Source organism: Adiantum capillus-veneris, chromosome 28 (assembly GCF_014529385.1).
Source record: "Adiantum capillus-veneris isolate H3 chromosome 28, ASM1452938v2, whole genome shotgun sequence".
NCBI lineage: Eukaryota > Viridiplantae > Streptophyta > Polypodiopsida > Polypodiales > Pteridaceae > Adiantum > Adiantum capillus-veneris.
In genome coordinates this window covers 119,791,230-119,805,108 of record NC_140958.1, presented here as the reverse complement: position 1 = coordinate 119,805,108, position 13,879 = coordinate 119,791,230, and the positions used below count along the sequence as shown (strand labels likewise).

The 13,879-nt window shown below is 38.9% G+C and overlaps 1 pseudogene; it reads right to left on the bottom strand.

Annotated features, from left to right (window-relative positions):
* Nucleotides 1-1,142: 1,142 nt before the first annotated feature.
* On the bottom strand, nucleotides 1,143-2,143 carry LOC147421189 (pathogenesis-related protein PR-1-like; annotated as a pseudogene).
* Between the last annotated feature and the right edge of the window lie 11,736 nt (nucleotides 2,144-13,879).

Sequence of the window (13,879 nt, the reverse complement as noted above, 5' to 3'; positions counted from 1 at the left end):
TGTGCAACCATATGAAATCTATTTAAAGACACATGAGTAGTCACCAGGTCATCAAAATAAAAGTCCTACATTGTATATAGGGTGGTTTACCTTTAGAGTATTGAAAGCACATGATATATTAAAGTGGATAACAGTAACTATCTCAGGGTGAGATGGGTGGAAAAACATTCTATCGACTCTATACACTTGGTGAATTGAATCATGGTGACTACCCCAGGATGAGATAGTGTGGAAGGAATGTCTATCAACTCAGCTCCAGACACTCTTTAAACAATGAAATGTGTGGTGGAGAATGCAATACCAAGTAGATCTCTTTGAACGCGAATACCATCTTTGAATAATTATCAAAATACCCGTGAAATTTGTTGAAATTTCCAACATACCTCTCAGATTTGAACATTGCCCAATATTTTCCTCGTCTTTGGCCAAACAATCCCAAAATGCCCTTCAATTTTTTCAAAATTCTCAAAACAGTGGCCCGCACTAGCCCCTGAATCATCTTGAATGATAATTTTGCATGTTTGCCACACTTCATGGGAAGATTTGTTCTCTCTCGGGGCAAGATGATATACCTAGGCTTTAAACTGGTATTAAGGGCTTTCAAGATGAAATCATGCATTATTTCTAGACACGCATGCTTCTACTTCTGAGCTCCTTGGTGAATACTTTTATCTATGATATAAAGAGATAACTTTATTGTGAAGGGTATATTGATAATTTCTGAAATTTGATGGGTATTCTAGAAATTCCACAAATTTCCAGGATATTTTGGTCCAATAAATAATTATCTCTTTTATGTTTCGAATCATTGGTAATATGTACCCCAAGTACTTTGAGAAAAACGTGAAGAGTGAAAGACGATCGCAACATTTCACATTGTTTGTGAGGCACGAGAGCTAGTCAATGGCAATTTTTTGGGGTACCCTTATCCTCAAAAGAGGGTGAGGCAACTTGATGTGACAAAACATCGATTGAAAACATCAAAAGAGGGTGACATTCGAGGATGATAGAAGAGAAGAGTTGAGACAAAACATCAAATTATGTAAAAGCCAATGAAGGCACACCACCTATGATTAAAAAATGGATTAAAAAAAATGGACGAGAGGACGAGAGGGATAACTAGAGTGCTCATTTCCATTTGATCAGTAGGGACGCTCACTGAGGACGTTGCCGGGAGGGTCGTAGTTGCAGATGACGAAGGTGCCACCACCATTGTTGCAGGCGACGGAGGCGCAGCCCAGGCGGATGGAATCCGCCCACACCACCTGCGTGTAATGGCCGCACATATTCTCGCCGGCGGCGCAGCTATTGGCCTGGTAATCGTAGAACTGTTTCTCGCTGATCCAAGAATTGACGGCGTCGGTGGGGGCAATGGAGACGGGGCTTGCCCAGTACAAGTTCTCCCTGTAGCTCCCGTCAGAGTGCTGCAGATCAGCGCAGGCATCGCTGTCTCGCTGTTGCTCGGCATAGCTCTGCGCATACGCCGCCACCTCCCCATCCCACACCAGCCCCGCCACCCCTACACTCTCCCTTTCTACATTGTGCGCCTCCAGGAACTCGTCCTGCTGTGCTCATGCCCCCGCAGCAATTAGTGCAGTATAACCTAGAGCCGTCAAGGCGAATGCCTGCAGCGTCCTCATGGCGATGGCGATAGCTATATTGGTGCAGCACTGCTAGTTGGTACTTCGGCCACTTTCTAGCAGCTAGTGAAGTTGGGAAAGGTAGGTATTCCATTTGGGTTCTTGCGCCCCCCCATATACATAGCACCCGGAGAGAGAGAGAGAGAGAGAGAGAGAGAGAGAGAGAGAGAGAGAGAGAGAGAGAGACCCTGCGAATTATTCCATCGACTATAGTGATCAACCACGAGAGTCTGCACGTTCTAGTAGTCATGCAGGGCAATGGATAATGCTTTTGTGGGCCAATAGCAGCAGGCCGGCTATCGATCTGATGCATTCTCTTCAACCCTGCAGCAAACCGTGATTTAGCTCTCCTTGCACACAAGAAGCCTGTTCATATCACAACTTGCAACTCCACAGATGCCCTGATTTTGAATTAGGTCCCTGTAAACATCTCAAATTATAAGAGTGAGTCAAGGATATAAAATTATAAAAGTGAGTCAAGGATATAAAATGCTTCATAAATACAAAAGACTTTGCATGCATGTCTATATCAAGAGATGGTCAAACGTGCAATATGAAATGTGTGTGGGTCATTTTATTTAACATTTGTGTTCTTGTTTTTCCCTCTTTCCTTTAAATAGTGTTTTCTTATATCAAGAGCTTCCTTGCACTATATTGTATGCCTTGATTTTCAATTTTATTTTGTTCTGCCTTGCAATTGTTTTGAATCTCTTTTATTTATTCCAAGGGATGTCCACCAAGAAATTATAATCTTGTACTATTTTTTTTGTTTTCGGAAAAGTAGTTTTTCTTAATATTCTTTTGCAGTGGACTCAAAGATGCTTCTCCTAGTCATTTATAAACCTTAAATTATATTATAGAAGTTTCATGAATTTTTTATCTTGCTCACAAACGTTATGATCAAGCTACCAAAATCTGGCCCTAGTCGCTTTTGTAACCCTTCACATAAAAGTCTGAGTTCAAGACCTTATAACTTCATGAAGTTTTTATCTTGCTGACAAACATTATGGTCAAGTCACCAAAATCTGGCCCAAGTCACTTTTGTAGCCCTTGACATCAAAGTGTCAGTTCAAGACCTTATAACTTCAGCCCGGTTTGTCTGCTTTGTAGTTTTTGCTTCAAGCTCTATGACGAATTTATGAGCTTTAAAACTTAATGCTTCAACGTAGCAAATGCATGTGAGGCACCCCTACACCGGGCTCAAGGCTACTGCATAAATGTTACTCATTGAGAAATATGATGCAACATTACACTTCATAAATTCTAATATTGTATGCTCGAAGGCCAATCCTCCAAAATCGAAGTACATTTTCGCAATTTCCAAAGGTCGGGATTGTTCCTACGACACTAAGAAATTTTCTCCTTCTTTCGTCCCCCCCCCCTCTCTCTCTCTCTCTCTCTCTCTCTCTCTCTCTCTCTCTCTCTCTCTTTGGAACTTTGTTTTCTATATTACATTGTGGTTTACTTTACATCTTTTCATATCTCATATCCTCTCAATAAATTCTTGCATCTGCCTTTGGATATGTAGGCATAGCAAGATAATCCTCAATCAATTTGGTCTTGAGCTGGGTCCAAGGTAAGGGAAGTGCAAATGAGGCCCTATCAAAAACTACAGAGTTTCTTGCATTCCAAACAAAAACCAACATCCAAATTCTAATGGACATCATAATTTCGATGATAGAAATCATGTACATATAATTGAAGGCCAGGTTTATCACAATGCACCTATCCAAAAACAAGCTTGGAATTTGTGATTTTCACATTCCAAAGCATCCTACACTTGTCCTACAGAGCCTTCCACCAATATTGCACATGGTCACAGTTCATGAATAAGTGTCTCATTATTTCCATTTGATTACATCTCATGCATTTTCCATGCATCACATTTTTCCTATACAACAATTCCCCAGTGAGAAAAGCCCTAATGAGCACTCTCCACATTAACACCTTGTGTTTGAAGGAACAATGTACAGTCCACAATATTTGAAATCTATGCAACCACCATTCCCTATTTTTTGAAAGACCCCATATTTTGTTACATCTTAGATCAATCGAGCCTTCGGGCTATAGCATCTGATAAAATATTCTGGTAGGTAAAGTCCACCAATTGGTAGAGTGATTTGGAAGCTCCAAGTCACAAAATCTCTATGTAGCGTCCTAGTTACATAGCAAAGACGACATGCAAGCACATAGAATCCCCCATGGTTCTCTAAGGCCATTGCCCAATTCTAATACTCTCCTGGAAATCGAGAAAACAACCACCATGTTGTTAGAGTCCACTATATGTTCTATTGAGCTAAGCCCCTTTTGAGGAGGGTTACTATTTTATTCCCCAATAATAGTGCATGTGTCTTTTTAAACACAAAACTCCAAAAGAATGATTCTACCCCTAATGAGTTTCAAGTGTATCGGATTCGTCCTGACCACATTCAATTTGAACATACATTTTTTCAAGATGTCACTAACATGTTACCTGTGTGCCAGCACAATTGAAGAGGTGCCGCAGAGAACAATTTATCCCAAAGTTGCAAGTCTCAGGTTCCATGAAAGTACAAAAATGTTTTATCGATCAACCACCACAAAAGTCTAGACCAGAAGGTGTAAGTGTTCCACATATGTTTGATGAATGTGGCTCTCCTAGCCATGATGTGGTTTTTTAGATTTAGTATCCCAAAAACACCCATTTAAATCGACAAAGATACATGATCCCAAGCAATCCAAACCCAAGCTTCCTCTTTATCCCAAGCACAAATTCCCAGATAACAGAGGAAAATGCTTAATTGGCAAAGTCTAACTAATGAAGCACCATTTTTTGAATTTTTTTTTTACATGCCTCTATACCTAGCATCACTGTTAAGATATTATCCATAATTGATCCACCCCCAATAAACCTAGACTGAGCTTCATGAATGTGCTTCCTAAGAGTGGGCCAATTTTGACTGCAATTGCCTTTGCTAACACCTTATAGATAATGCCCATTATTGTGATAGGTCTCGAATCAGCCAAGGAGGCAGGAAAAGTCTTTTTGGGCAATAGTTTAATGATTTCTTATTTCATTGAAGGGTCCATGCATTGAGTTAGCCATATCTGGTTGATAGCTCTCACAACCATATGTAGAAGCAAGTTATTAACCATTAACGGTCTGGTAGTACCACACTTTTTAGAGACATGTAAATCAGCTGCATTAGTTAATTGTACCAAACTGGAAAATAATTAGATAATGACATCTGAATATCAACTTGAAATAATTGATAAGATGCAGGCAACCAGTCGGAACCAAGAAAGTACACAATTTAAGACATACCATAGAGAATGATTATCCCAAGGTTTCAAATCCTAGGCTCCATGAAAGTACACAATTGTTTTATCGATCAACCACCACAAAATTCTAGACTAGCAGGTGTTAGTGTTCAACATATGTTTGATGAATTTGGCTCTCCTAGCCATGATGTGCTTTTCTAGATTTAATATCCCCAAACCACCCAATTGAATCGATAGAGATACATGATCCCAAGCAATCCACGCTTTGCTAGAAGAACACCACAAAAAAATCAGAATAGAAGACCTAAAGTTTTCAAGAGCTTTATCTAACTAGTCTAGCAATGGAAGAAAGTATAGCAAATGCGGGACCAAGATTGACAGAAGAATCCTCACTCTCACATTGAAAGGTCACTCATCACAATTCTGTTGAGCTTATATGTGAAGCTACTCAATATATGGCTTCTCTATATATGGTACCCAACTCCCCTCTATATATACATCATCTCGTGTGTGTATTCTACAAACTTTGGGGTTCTATTTCTGTGCTCTCTCTCTCTCTCTCTCTCTCTCTCTCTCAACATAAGCAGGACGTTTTTGTTTTCGATTTTTCTCCTAATTGAAACGGATTTTGCAGAAACTACCTATAGGAAGGGCGGAATCGATGTGGTCTACAACTTTGAAGATGAAAGTTTTTCCAAATTTTGCACCGATTTTGAGTTATCGTTCGCGGACTGCGTACATGCCTGAAAAGAAACTTCGCTTTTTGTTTTTTATTTTTCTCCTGATTGAAAACGATTTTACAGAAACTACCCACTAGAAGCACTAGAATCGATGTGGTCTAAAACTTTGTAGAAGAAAGTTTTTTCAAATTCTGCACCATCGCTCTCGTACTGCGTACATACTAGAAAAGCAATTTTGCTTTTTGTTTTCTATTTTTCTCCTTATTGAAAACGGTTTTGCAAAAACTATTCGCACGAGGCACGGGAATCAATGTGGTCTACAACTTTGTTGAAGAAAGTTTTTTTAAATTTTGCACCCGTTTTGAGTTATCCTTCGCGGATTGCATACATGCTTGAAAAGCAACTTCGCTTTTTGTTTTGATTTTTCTCTTGATTGAAAACGATTTTGCAGAAACTACCCGCGTGAGGCACCGGAATCGATGTGAAATAGCCCGCAGAGGCACTAGAATCGATGTGGTCTACAGCTTTGCAGAAGAAAGTTTTTTCAAATTCTGCATTGATTTTGAGTTATTGTTTGCGGACTACGTACATGCCTTAAAAGCAACTTTCGTTTTTGGTTTTTTGGTTTTTCTGCTAATTGAAAACGATTTTGCAGAAACTATTTGCTTGAGCGATCGGAATCGATGTGATAAATCGGAATCTCTAAATTCTGCACCAATTTTGGGTTATCGTTCTCGTACTGCGAATATGTTTGAAAAGCAAATTTTACTTTTTGCTTTTGATTTTCCTCATAACTGAAAACTTCTCAATTATATTTTCTCTTCATCAATCATATATTTGTTAGTGACGTAACTTTGCTGCAGAAGCCAGTTACATATCGTTCCAATTCAGTCGAGCCATTGATGATCGTCCAAATTCTATCGAGCTACTGTTGGTACATGATCTTTTGTTATATGATATACTCGTTCATTGATTCTCGTATAATTATTCTTCTAGAGATATAGTTTACATTGTTTTATTGATAATCTCTCGTTGATACCATAGTGATTTTGATGGTACCATGATGATGTATTGTTAGTACTTTGGTCATGGTGATTTTCGTTGATACCATGATAATATTTCGTTGATACCATGGTTATTTTCGGTGATGCCATGCTGATATTTCGTCGATTCCATGGTTATTCTCGATGATACCATGATATTGTTTCGTTGATACTATGGTTATTCTCGGTGATACCATGATGTTGTTTCGTTGATACCATGGTTATTCTCGGTGATACCATGATGTTGTTTCGTTGATACCATGGTTATTCTCGGTGATACCATGATGTTGTTTCGTTGATACAATGATTATTCTCAGTGATATCATAATGTTGTTTCGCTGATACCATGGTTATTCTCGGTGATACCATGATGTTGTTTCGCTGATACCATGGTTATTCTTGGTGCTACCATGATGTTGTTTCGTTGGTACAATGATTATTCTCAGTGATATCATGATGTTTTCTCATTGATACCATGGTTATTCTCGGTGATACCATGACGTTGTTTCGTTGATACAATGATTATTCTATGATGCTTTTCATTGATACCATGATGATTTATTCAATTTTTATTGATAGAATGATGATATTTTGTTAATACTTTGATGATACTCATTGATATCACTACGTTGATAAATGTCGTTTTATGTAGTATATACACATGTCATTTGCATCACATAATCACGCATCTTGTACTTTTACATTCATACTTATATGGTGTCATGCGTATATATGTCATCAAAAGAGTGGCGTCGCGAACCATCTCTTATGGCATTGTGAATGTAATTATTTCACTAACCATGCTAATAATTTTAATGACTATGTTTTTTGAGTCTATGATCTATGTAGGATTGATCAAAGAATTGATTTCATGAAGACAAACTTGGTGACAATAACATATTAATGAAGACATGTTTGGTGATGCCATATTGATGACAAGCTACACAACAGATTCACGGAGACACTTCCGATTACGAGCTAATCGATAGCCTTTACACCTATTTATTGAACCTTTGTATTCATTATTGTATTTGATAGGATAGGAGTAATGTAACTCCTCATAAAACATTCATTGTAAAAGGAGTGATGTAGCTCCTCATAAAATATTCATTGTAAAAGGAGTGATGTAGCTCCTCATGCCCATTTGTACATTCAATGATTTTTATAATATACTGGTGGGTGTATATGGAGCTGTGGGTTTTTCCCTTGATCCCCCAAGGGGATTTTCATCCACAGTTAGGGACCCTTATTTGAGCGGGGGTGTTGAGCTTATATGTGAAGCTACTCAATATATGGCTTCTCTATATATGGCACCCAGGTCCCCTCTATATATACATCATCTCATGTGTGTATTCTACACAATTTGGGGTTCTACTTTTGTGCTCTCTCTCTCTCTCTCACTGAACAAATTCCACCTTGCTATTTTCCTAGTCAATTGTCTATTGGTAACATCCACACCAATTGGGTACCGGAGATGCCTGAAAATAGTGCCCCTTTGAATTCTTCTACCTCCCTTCTCAAAGTTTTTAGCAAACATGTCAGCCAATTGGGATTTAGCAAGATTTCAATTCAAACCAATGCCATAGAGTAGAAACTCAGATAATGCATACATTTTCCAAAATTCAAATTTTCAGATTGAAAAAAAGTGATAGTGTCACCAACAAAACCTAGTGCAACCACATTATCTTGCCCAGTTTTCAAACCTTTAATATTCCCAGCAGTAGCCTCTGAATCTAGTTAGCAAAAGAGTGAATGGGCTTACGGGGCAACCTTGCCTTACTGACTTGCAGGTGACCAACACTACATCAAAATTTCTACCATTGATCCATATGTATTACATAGACCCCATTCCCAAAAGCAAGATGCATGCAGAAATTATTCTACCAAACCAAGCTTCCTCATTACCTCAACCACAAAATCCCAGATAATAGAGTCAAATGCGTTGGCAAAGTCTAGCTGATGCAACACCATTTTTTGATTATTTTTTACATGCCTCCATACCCAACATCACTGTTAAGATATTATCCATAATTGATCTACCCCCAATAAACCTAGACATATTTTCATGAATGTGATTCCTAAAGAATGGGTCCTTTCTGACTGCAATTGTCTTTGCTAGCACCTTATAGAGAATGCCCATCATTCTGATAGGTCTCTAATCAGCCAAGGAAAAAGGAAAAGTCTTTTTGGGTAAGAGTTTAATGATTCCTTGTTTTATTGAGGGGTCCTTGTATTGAGTTAGCCATATTTGGTTGATAGCTTCTACAACCAAAGGACCCAACTTATCCCAAAAGGTCATTACACATTCCTTTGTCAAACCACAGAAACCAGGGGTTTTATCATTCCCCAAATTTTTGAGAGCCCACATATTTTTATTTTCATCAAATGGAGATTCCAACCTTTTGGCATTACTTGGCTCAATCCATGGATCCACCACTGATAAAAACACATCAATAGCATGTTTCCTCTCGGAAGACTGATCTACATCTTTATTCAAAATGCTCTGATAGTATTTTTTACATTCCCTCATTATCTTTGCAGGGTCAGCCTCAATGTCTCCCTATCATCTTTTATAATTCTATGGATACTCTGTCTAGCATGCTTGACTTTTAGCCTCCTAAAAAAAATCTTAGAGGAATAGTGTACACTCTTAACTCATGTTGCCTACATAAAACCTGGCCCTAACTACTAGCTCTTACTCATATTCTTTGAGCACCTATCCACCATCTATCTGACCTGCAATTTTCTCCTCATTGACGGTTGATACATTCTTAGACATTGTGGATTCAACAATGTCTAAGAATGTAACATACTCATAAGCCTGGAGCACTTTCCTTTTTTTCTACTCTGCCACAACTTTATCTACATTTATGATACAACCTTGCATCTATGCACAAAACTTCTACCAAGATTCCACAGGTTGAGAAGAGCCAAACAATACCAATGATTTATCCAACACATTATTCATAGCATTTTGAAAAACATTCATATGTAGAAGTAAGTTAGTGACCATTAAGGTCTGACAATACCATACTTTTTAAAGGCATGTAAATCAAGTGCATTAGTTAATTGTACCATAATTGGAAAATGATCAGATAACAACAGTTGAATATCAATATGAACTTGAGAAGATAAAGGCAGCCAATAAGAACTAAGAAAGTAGACTCTATCAAGTCTAGACCATGATGAAGTGTGAGATTGTGAATCAAAGGTCAAGCCAAAGAGAGAGGTGTATGTGGAGAGCCACGAGTCACTCCATTTCCCTATAGTTAGGGTTTCCCATGCCTGATGCTCTAACCTAGTGATAACAAACCCATTGGAAGTGGTTTTGTAAGGATTGCAAACCATATTAAAATCACCCCCAGCAAACCCCTCTGGAAAATTTATTAAACCAAACCATTGCCATGAATCCCGTCGGAATTTAGGATTATTGTGACCATAGAAGCATTGAAACCCTCGATAGTGCAACACTTGTCTTGCTCTATCATGCTTGTTGTGCTCCCGAACCATGCATACATCTAACCATGATTATTGTCTCATGCACTAGCAACCAAATCTCTATTAGGCTTGATCCAACTTCCATGACACATATCTCGAAATGGATCCAAGAATATCACAATTGGACCCTCGAAAATACTAAATTGCCCATAACTTTTCCATCCAGACTCCAATCAGTGAGCCGTAAAGACAGGCTTGTAGAGCATTCTGATTACTAGAAATTTGGTCTATAAAGAGCACTTTGACAACATTGTTGGATATTGATCTGTAGGCATCGAACTTCGTTTCTTGGCCCCGATATCCACAATTAACATATATTTCAATCAACTTGATTTCATAAGAAAAAATGGCATAGATCATTAGGTTGTCAAAGGTTTAAAAATTCTTGTAGATCCTTCTCTTTCATCCCGTGGCCACAAAGCGGCACGACAATGCAACATGTCAACCATCTCGAATACACACTTGTCTTCAAAAAATATGGGCAGCTATTGAGCTCATGGGAACCGCCCTTTGCTGGAATGCCACATCATGACCTGCACCGCATAAGCGGTAGCACCTAGCGGGATGCCAGAATGGCCCCTTACTGCTACTCCCGTCAGCACGTGCACACATGCAACGCCCCAAGGGTGGACGTCATGGACAAACCATGCCATGAGAGCTCCCCTCTCTCTCGATTTGTTGCTTATGAGGGGAGGCATGCCTTTGTATATACCCCCTGATCCATGGGGGTTCGTTTGTGCATATGGGGAAATATGTATGCCATGTGGCACCGCCAATTTATGGCCCTCCAAGGCACCTCAAAATTTTCAAAACTTACCACAGAAAATTCCCAAAAAACTTTTTATTTCCCCTCCACTTTACACGACTTGCACTTTGGTGCTCAGGCATCTAGTGATCAAGCTATGAAGTGACTCTGGGAGAAAGTAATCCAAGTTTTCACTTCCCCATACCATTTTGGTATCGCTAGGCTCGCAAACCAAAGCCCAAAAGACAAAAAAGTCATATGCCGCCTTTTGGCACAAAATTTTGACTACAATATCTTGGCCATCAGGACTCCATTTAATAGGCCGTCAATTTTGGCTAGTCCCATAGAGTGCATATGGAATTCCAGAGATTGGTCAAGACCCAAAATCTCTCAGCAAGCATGCTTCTCAATGCGAGAAAGCTGGCCCATTACTCATGTCACAGGAACAGAATAATAGAGATATGCAGCAAAAGATAGAGAAAGAGATCTTTGTATTGATGGATTTTTGTAGAGTTTTGATACAACAGAGGAGCAATAAAATATATGGGCACACTCCGTTGTACGGATCTAGAACCTCCCGACCACCCCCGAGCTTCAGTCCGCTTGCATGCAGCGTCTAACTCGCACTCCCACTCTCACTCTCACTTGCACTCGCACTCGCAATCCCCAAACGCACCACCCGTCGTGCTTTTATCCTTCGTTTCCTCGAAAAGCTTGCACAAATTTTGCACCAAGTATACCTGCGAGAATAAGATAAGAACGTGATCGCTAAGCGATCCGTAAAGGTTAGATTTTTATCATGACACTTAGCACAGATCCTGTTTCACACATTGGTTTCTGCATCGCCTACAAAATAGCCAAAAGAACATACTCGTGCAACCAATTCAACATGATAATCAAAGTAAAAAAACATAATTATGTACCTTCATAATCTCAATTTCAATAGTCTACCATGAAGAAACAATCCACTTCTTGGTTGATAGCAGGAAGAGCTGTATGATGTTGTATGTCTGTCTGTCCCTGTGTATACTACACTACTGCTGCCTTTTGTTTGTTTTCATCATAACTTTTACAAACAAACTCAGAACAGAGCAATCCAGGTACTCAAAACGACGGGAATAGGTCTCATCTACAAGGCATCGCAAACAGAATTGCGAAAAACGTCTTTCTTTGGCTGAAAATACAACTTTTAGGTCTCGACTCATAAAAGCTCTGTTTTTGGATCTCCACTACTTTTTCAACTTATTTTAAGCTTACCCATGCATTTTAAGCTAAAAAACATAAATATAAAATATTGATATTGATAAAAATCTCAATTTTACTGTTCATAGACAGACTATCTGTTATTCATTAATCTTTATCAAATACGTCTTTAGTGTATTATTTTTTTTAAAAAAATGTTCTCTCTTAATATCTCAAACTCATTCATATAAGCTCTATTTAATAGACTATTCAACAATCTTTCAAATCGTGCTAAACGAAAGATATGCCCTGCTACATTCTTTTCGACTTTAAGAACTTCAAAGATTAGTCCTATTACAACTCGCCCTGGGAAAACATTCAACTGGCCATAATTTTCTCTCTACAACTCTAGTTGACAATCCGAGAAGACAGCTATGCTCCATAACTTGAGCTCTCCAATCTTATCTGCAAACACCAGCTTTGGCCACCTGTCCCCATTTGTCCTTCCGGGCTAGGATTTGCAAAACCTTCTAACTTCTTTCACATCATGGCTCCATTTGAGGGGCCGTCTAGACTAGCTTCTAGAGCACTTTCAATACTATATTCCTAGGAATTAGAATAGCCATTCAGACACTTGGACATTCCTACCAAATTGACCTTTCTAAAAGCCTTTTTGGCCCCAAAAACCACATTATGCATGCATTCCCACCATCCCTTGCCTGGTTAGGCCTCACATACCAGCTCTAACACTTGGCCTCACACTTGTGTGCACCCTTTTCTCTGCTTGGCACCACTTTTAGTTCAAACCAGCTTTGCATGCACCATCATTTCCACCCCCTATTGAACATTCATGCTCAACAAAAAGCAACTTTATTGAACTTGAAACCTGCAACACATAGCGAACATTCAAACACATTGAAAAAAGAACAGCCATATGTACAGTATGTACAAAACTGTATGTCCATGGCTCTTAATTCTCTTCAAGTGGGTTGCCTAAACCCTTGGCCACAATCTGGTTTACATCAGGCACCAAACTCCTATTGAAGTGTAGCTTAAGACACACCCCTTTTACCCTATTTCTAAGCACATTCCCATTAGGTCTAATTAGTTGATAGGTCCCATTTGGAAAAAAATTATGCACCCTATACGGACCCATCCACTTCTACTTGAATTTATTTTGAAAAGTAAAATCCAAGTAACTCGCGTACTTCATTACCAGATCTCCTTCCTCTATCCTCTTATCAGGCAAGTTTCGATTAAATTTAGCAACTGTTTCTCTCGCTACTTCACATAATAGACCAATGGCATCCAAAAAATATTTCTCAAAAGCATTTTGGGCAATGATGGCCCCCTATGACTCGTCTACTAATGAACCTCCTCTCACCCATAGTTTGGCTTTCATGGAAACTTTTGCACCAATAGTGCACATCACATAGTACAAAAGGCCACCAAAACCATGCCCTCAACACTCAACAAGGTCTTCTTTTACCTGGAATAACAAACCTTTTGGTTGTTCCATATAAACTTCCTCTTCCAAGTCACCATTAAGAAAAGCAGTTCGCACATCCATTTCATGAGCTTCTAAATCAAATTGAACAGCAAATGCTAATAAAACTTGAACACTTGTAATGCAAACAACTGGTGAAAAGGTCTCTTGATAATCAACACCAACTACTTGGGAGTAATATTTTGCAACTAAATGTGCCTTGAACTTGTCAAAAGATCCATCTGCTTTCACTTTTGTCTTATACACCCACTTACACTTAATAGCTGTACGACCAGGAGGTAGTTCAGTTAGTATCCATGTACCTTTAGAGATAAGAGAATTGT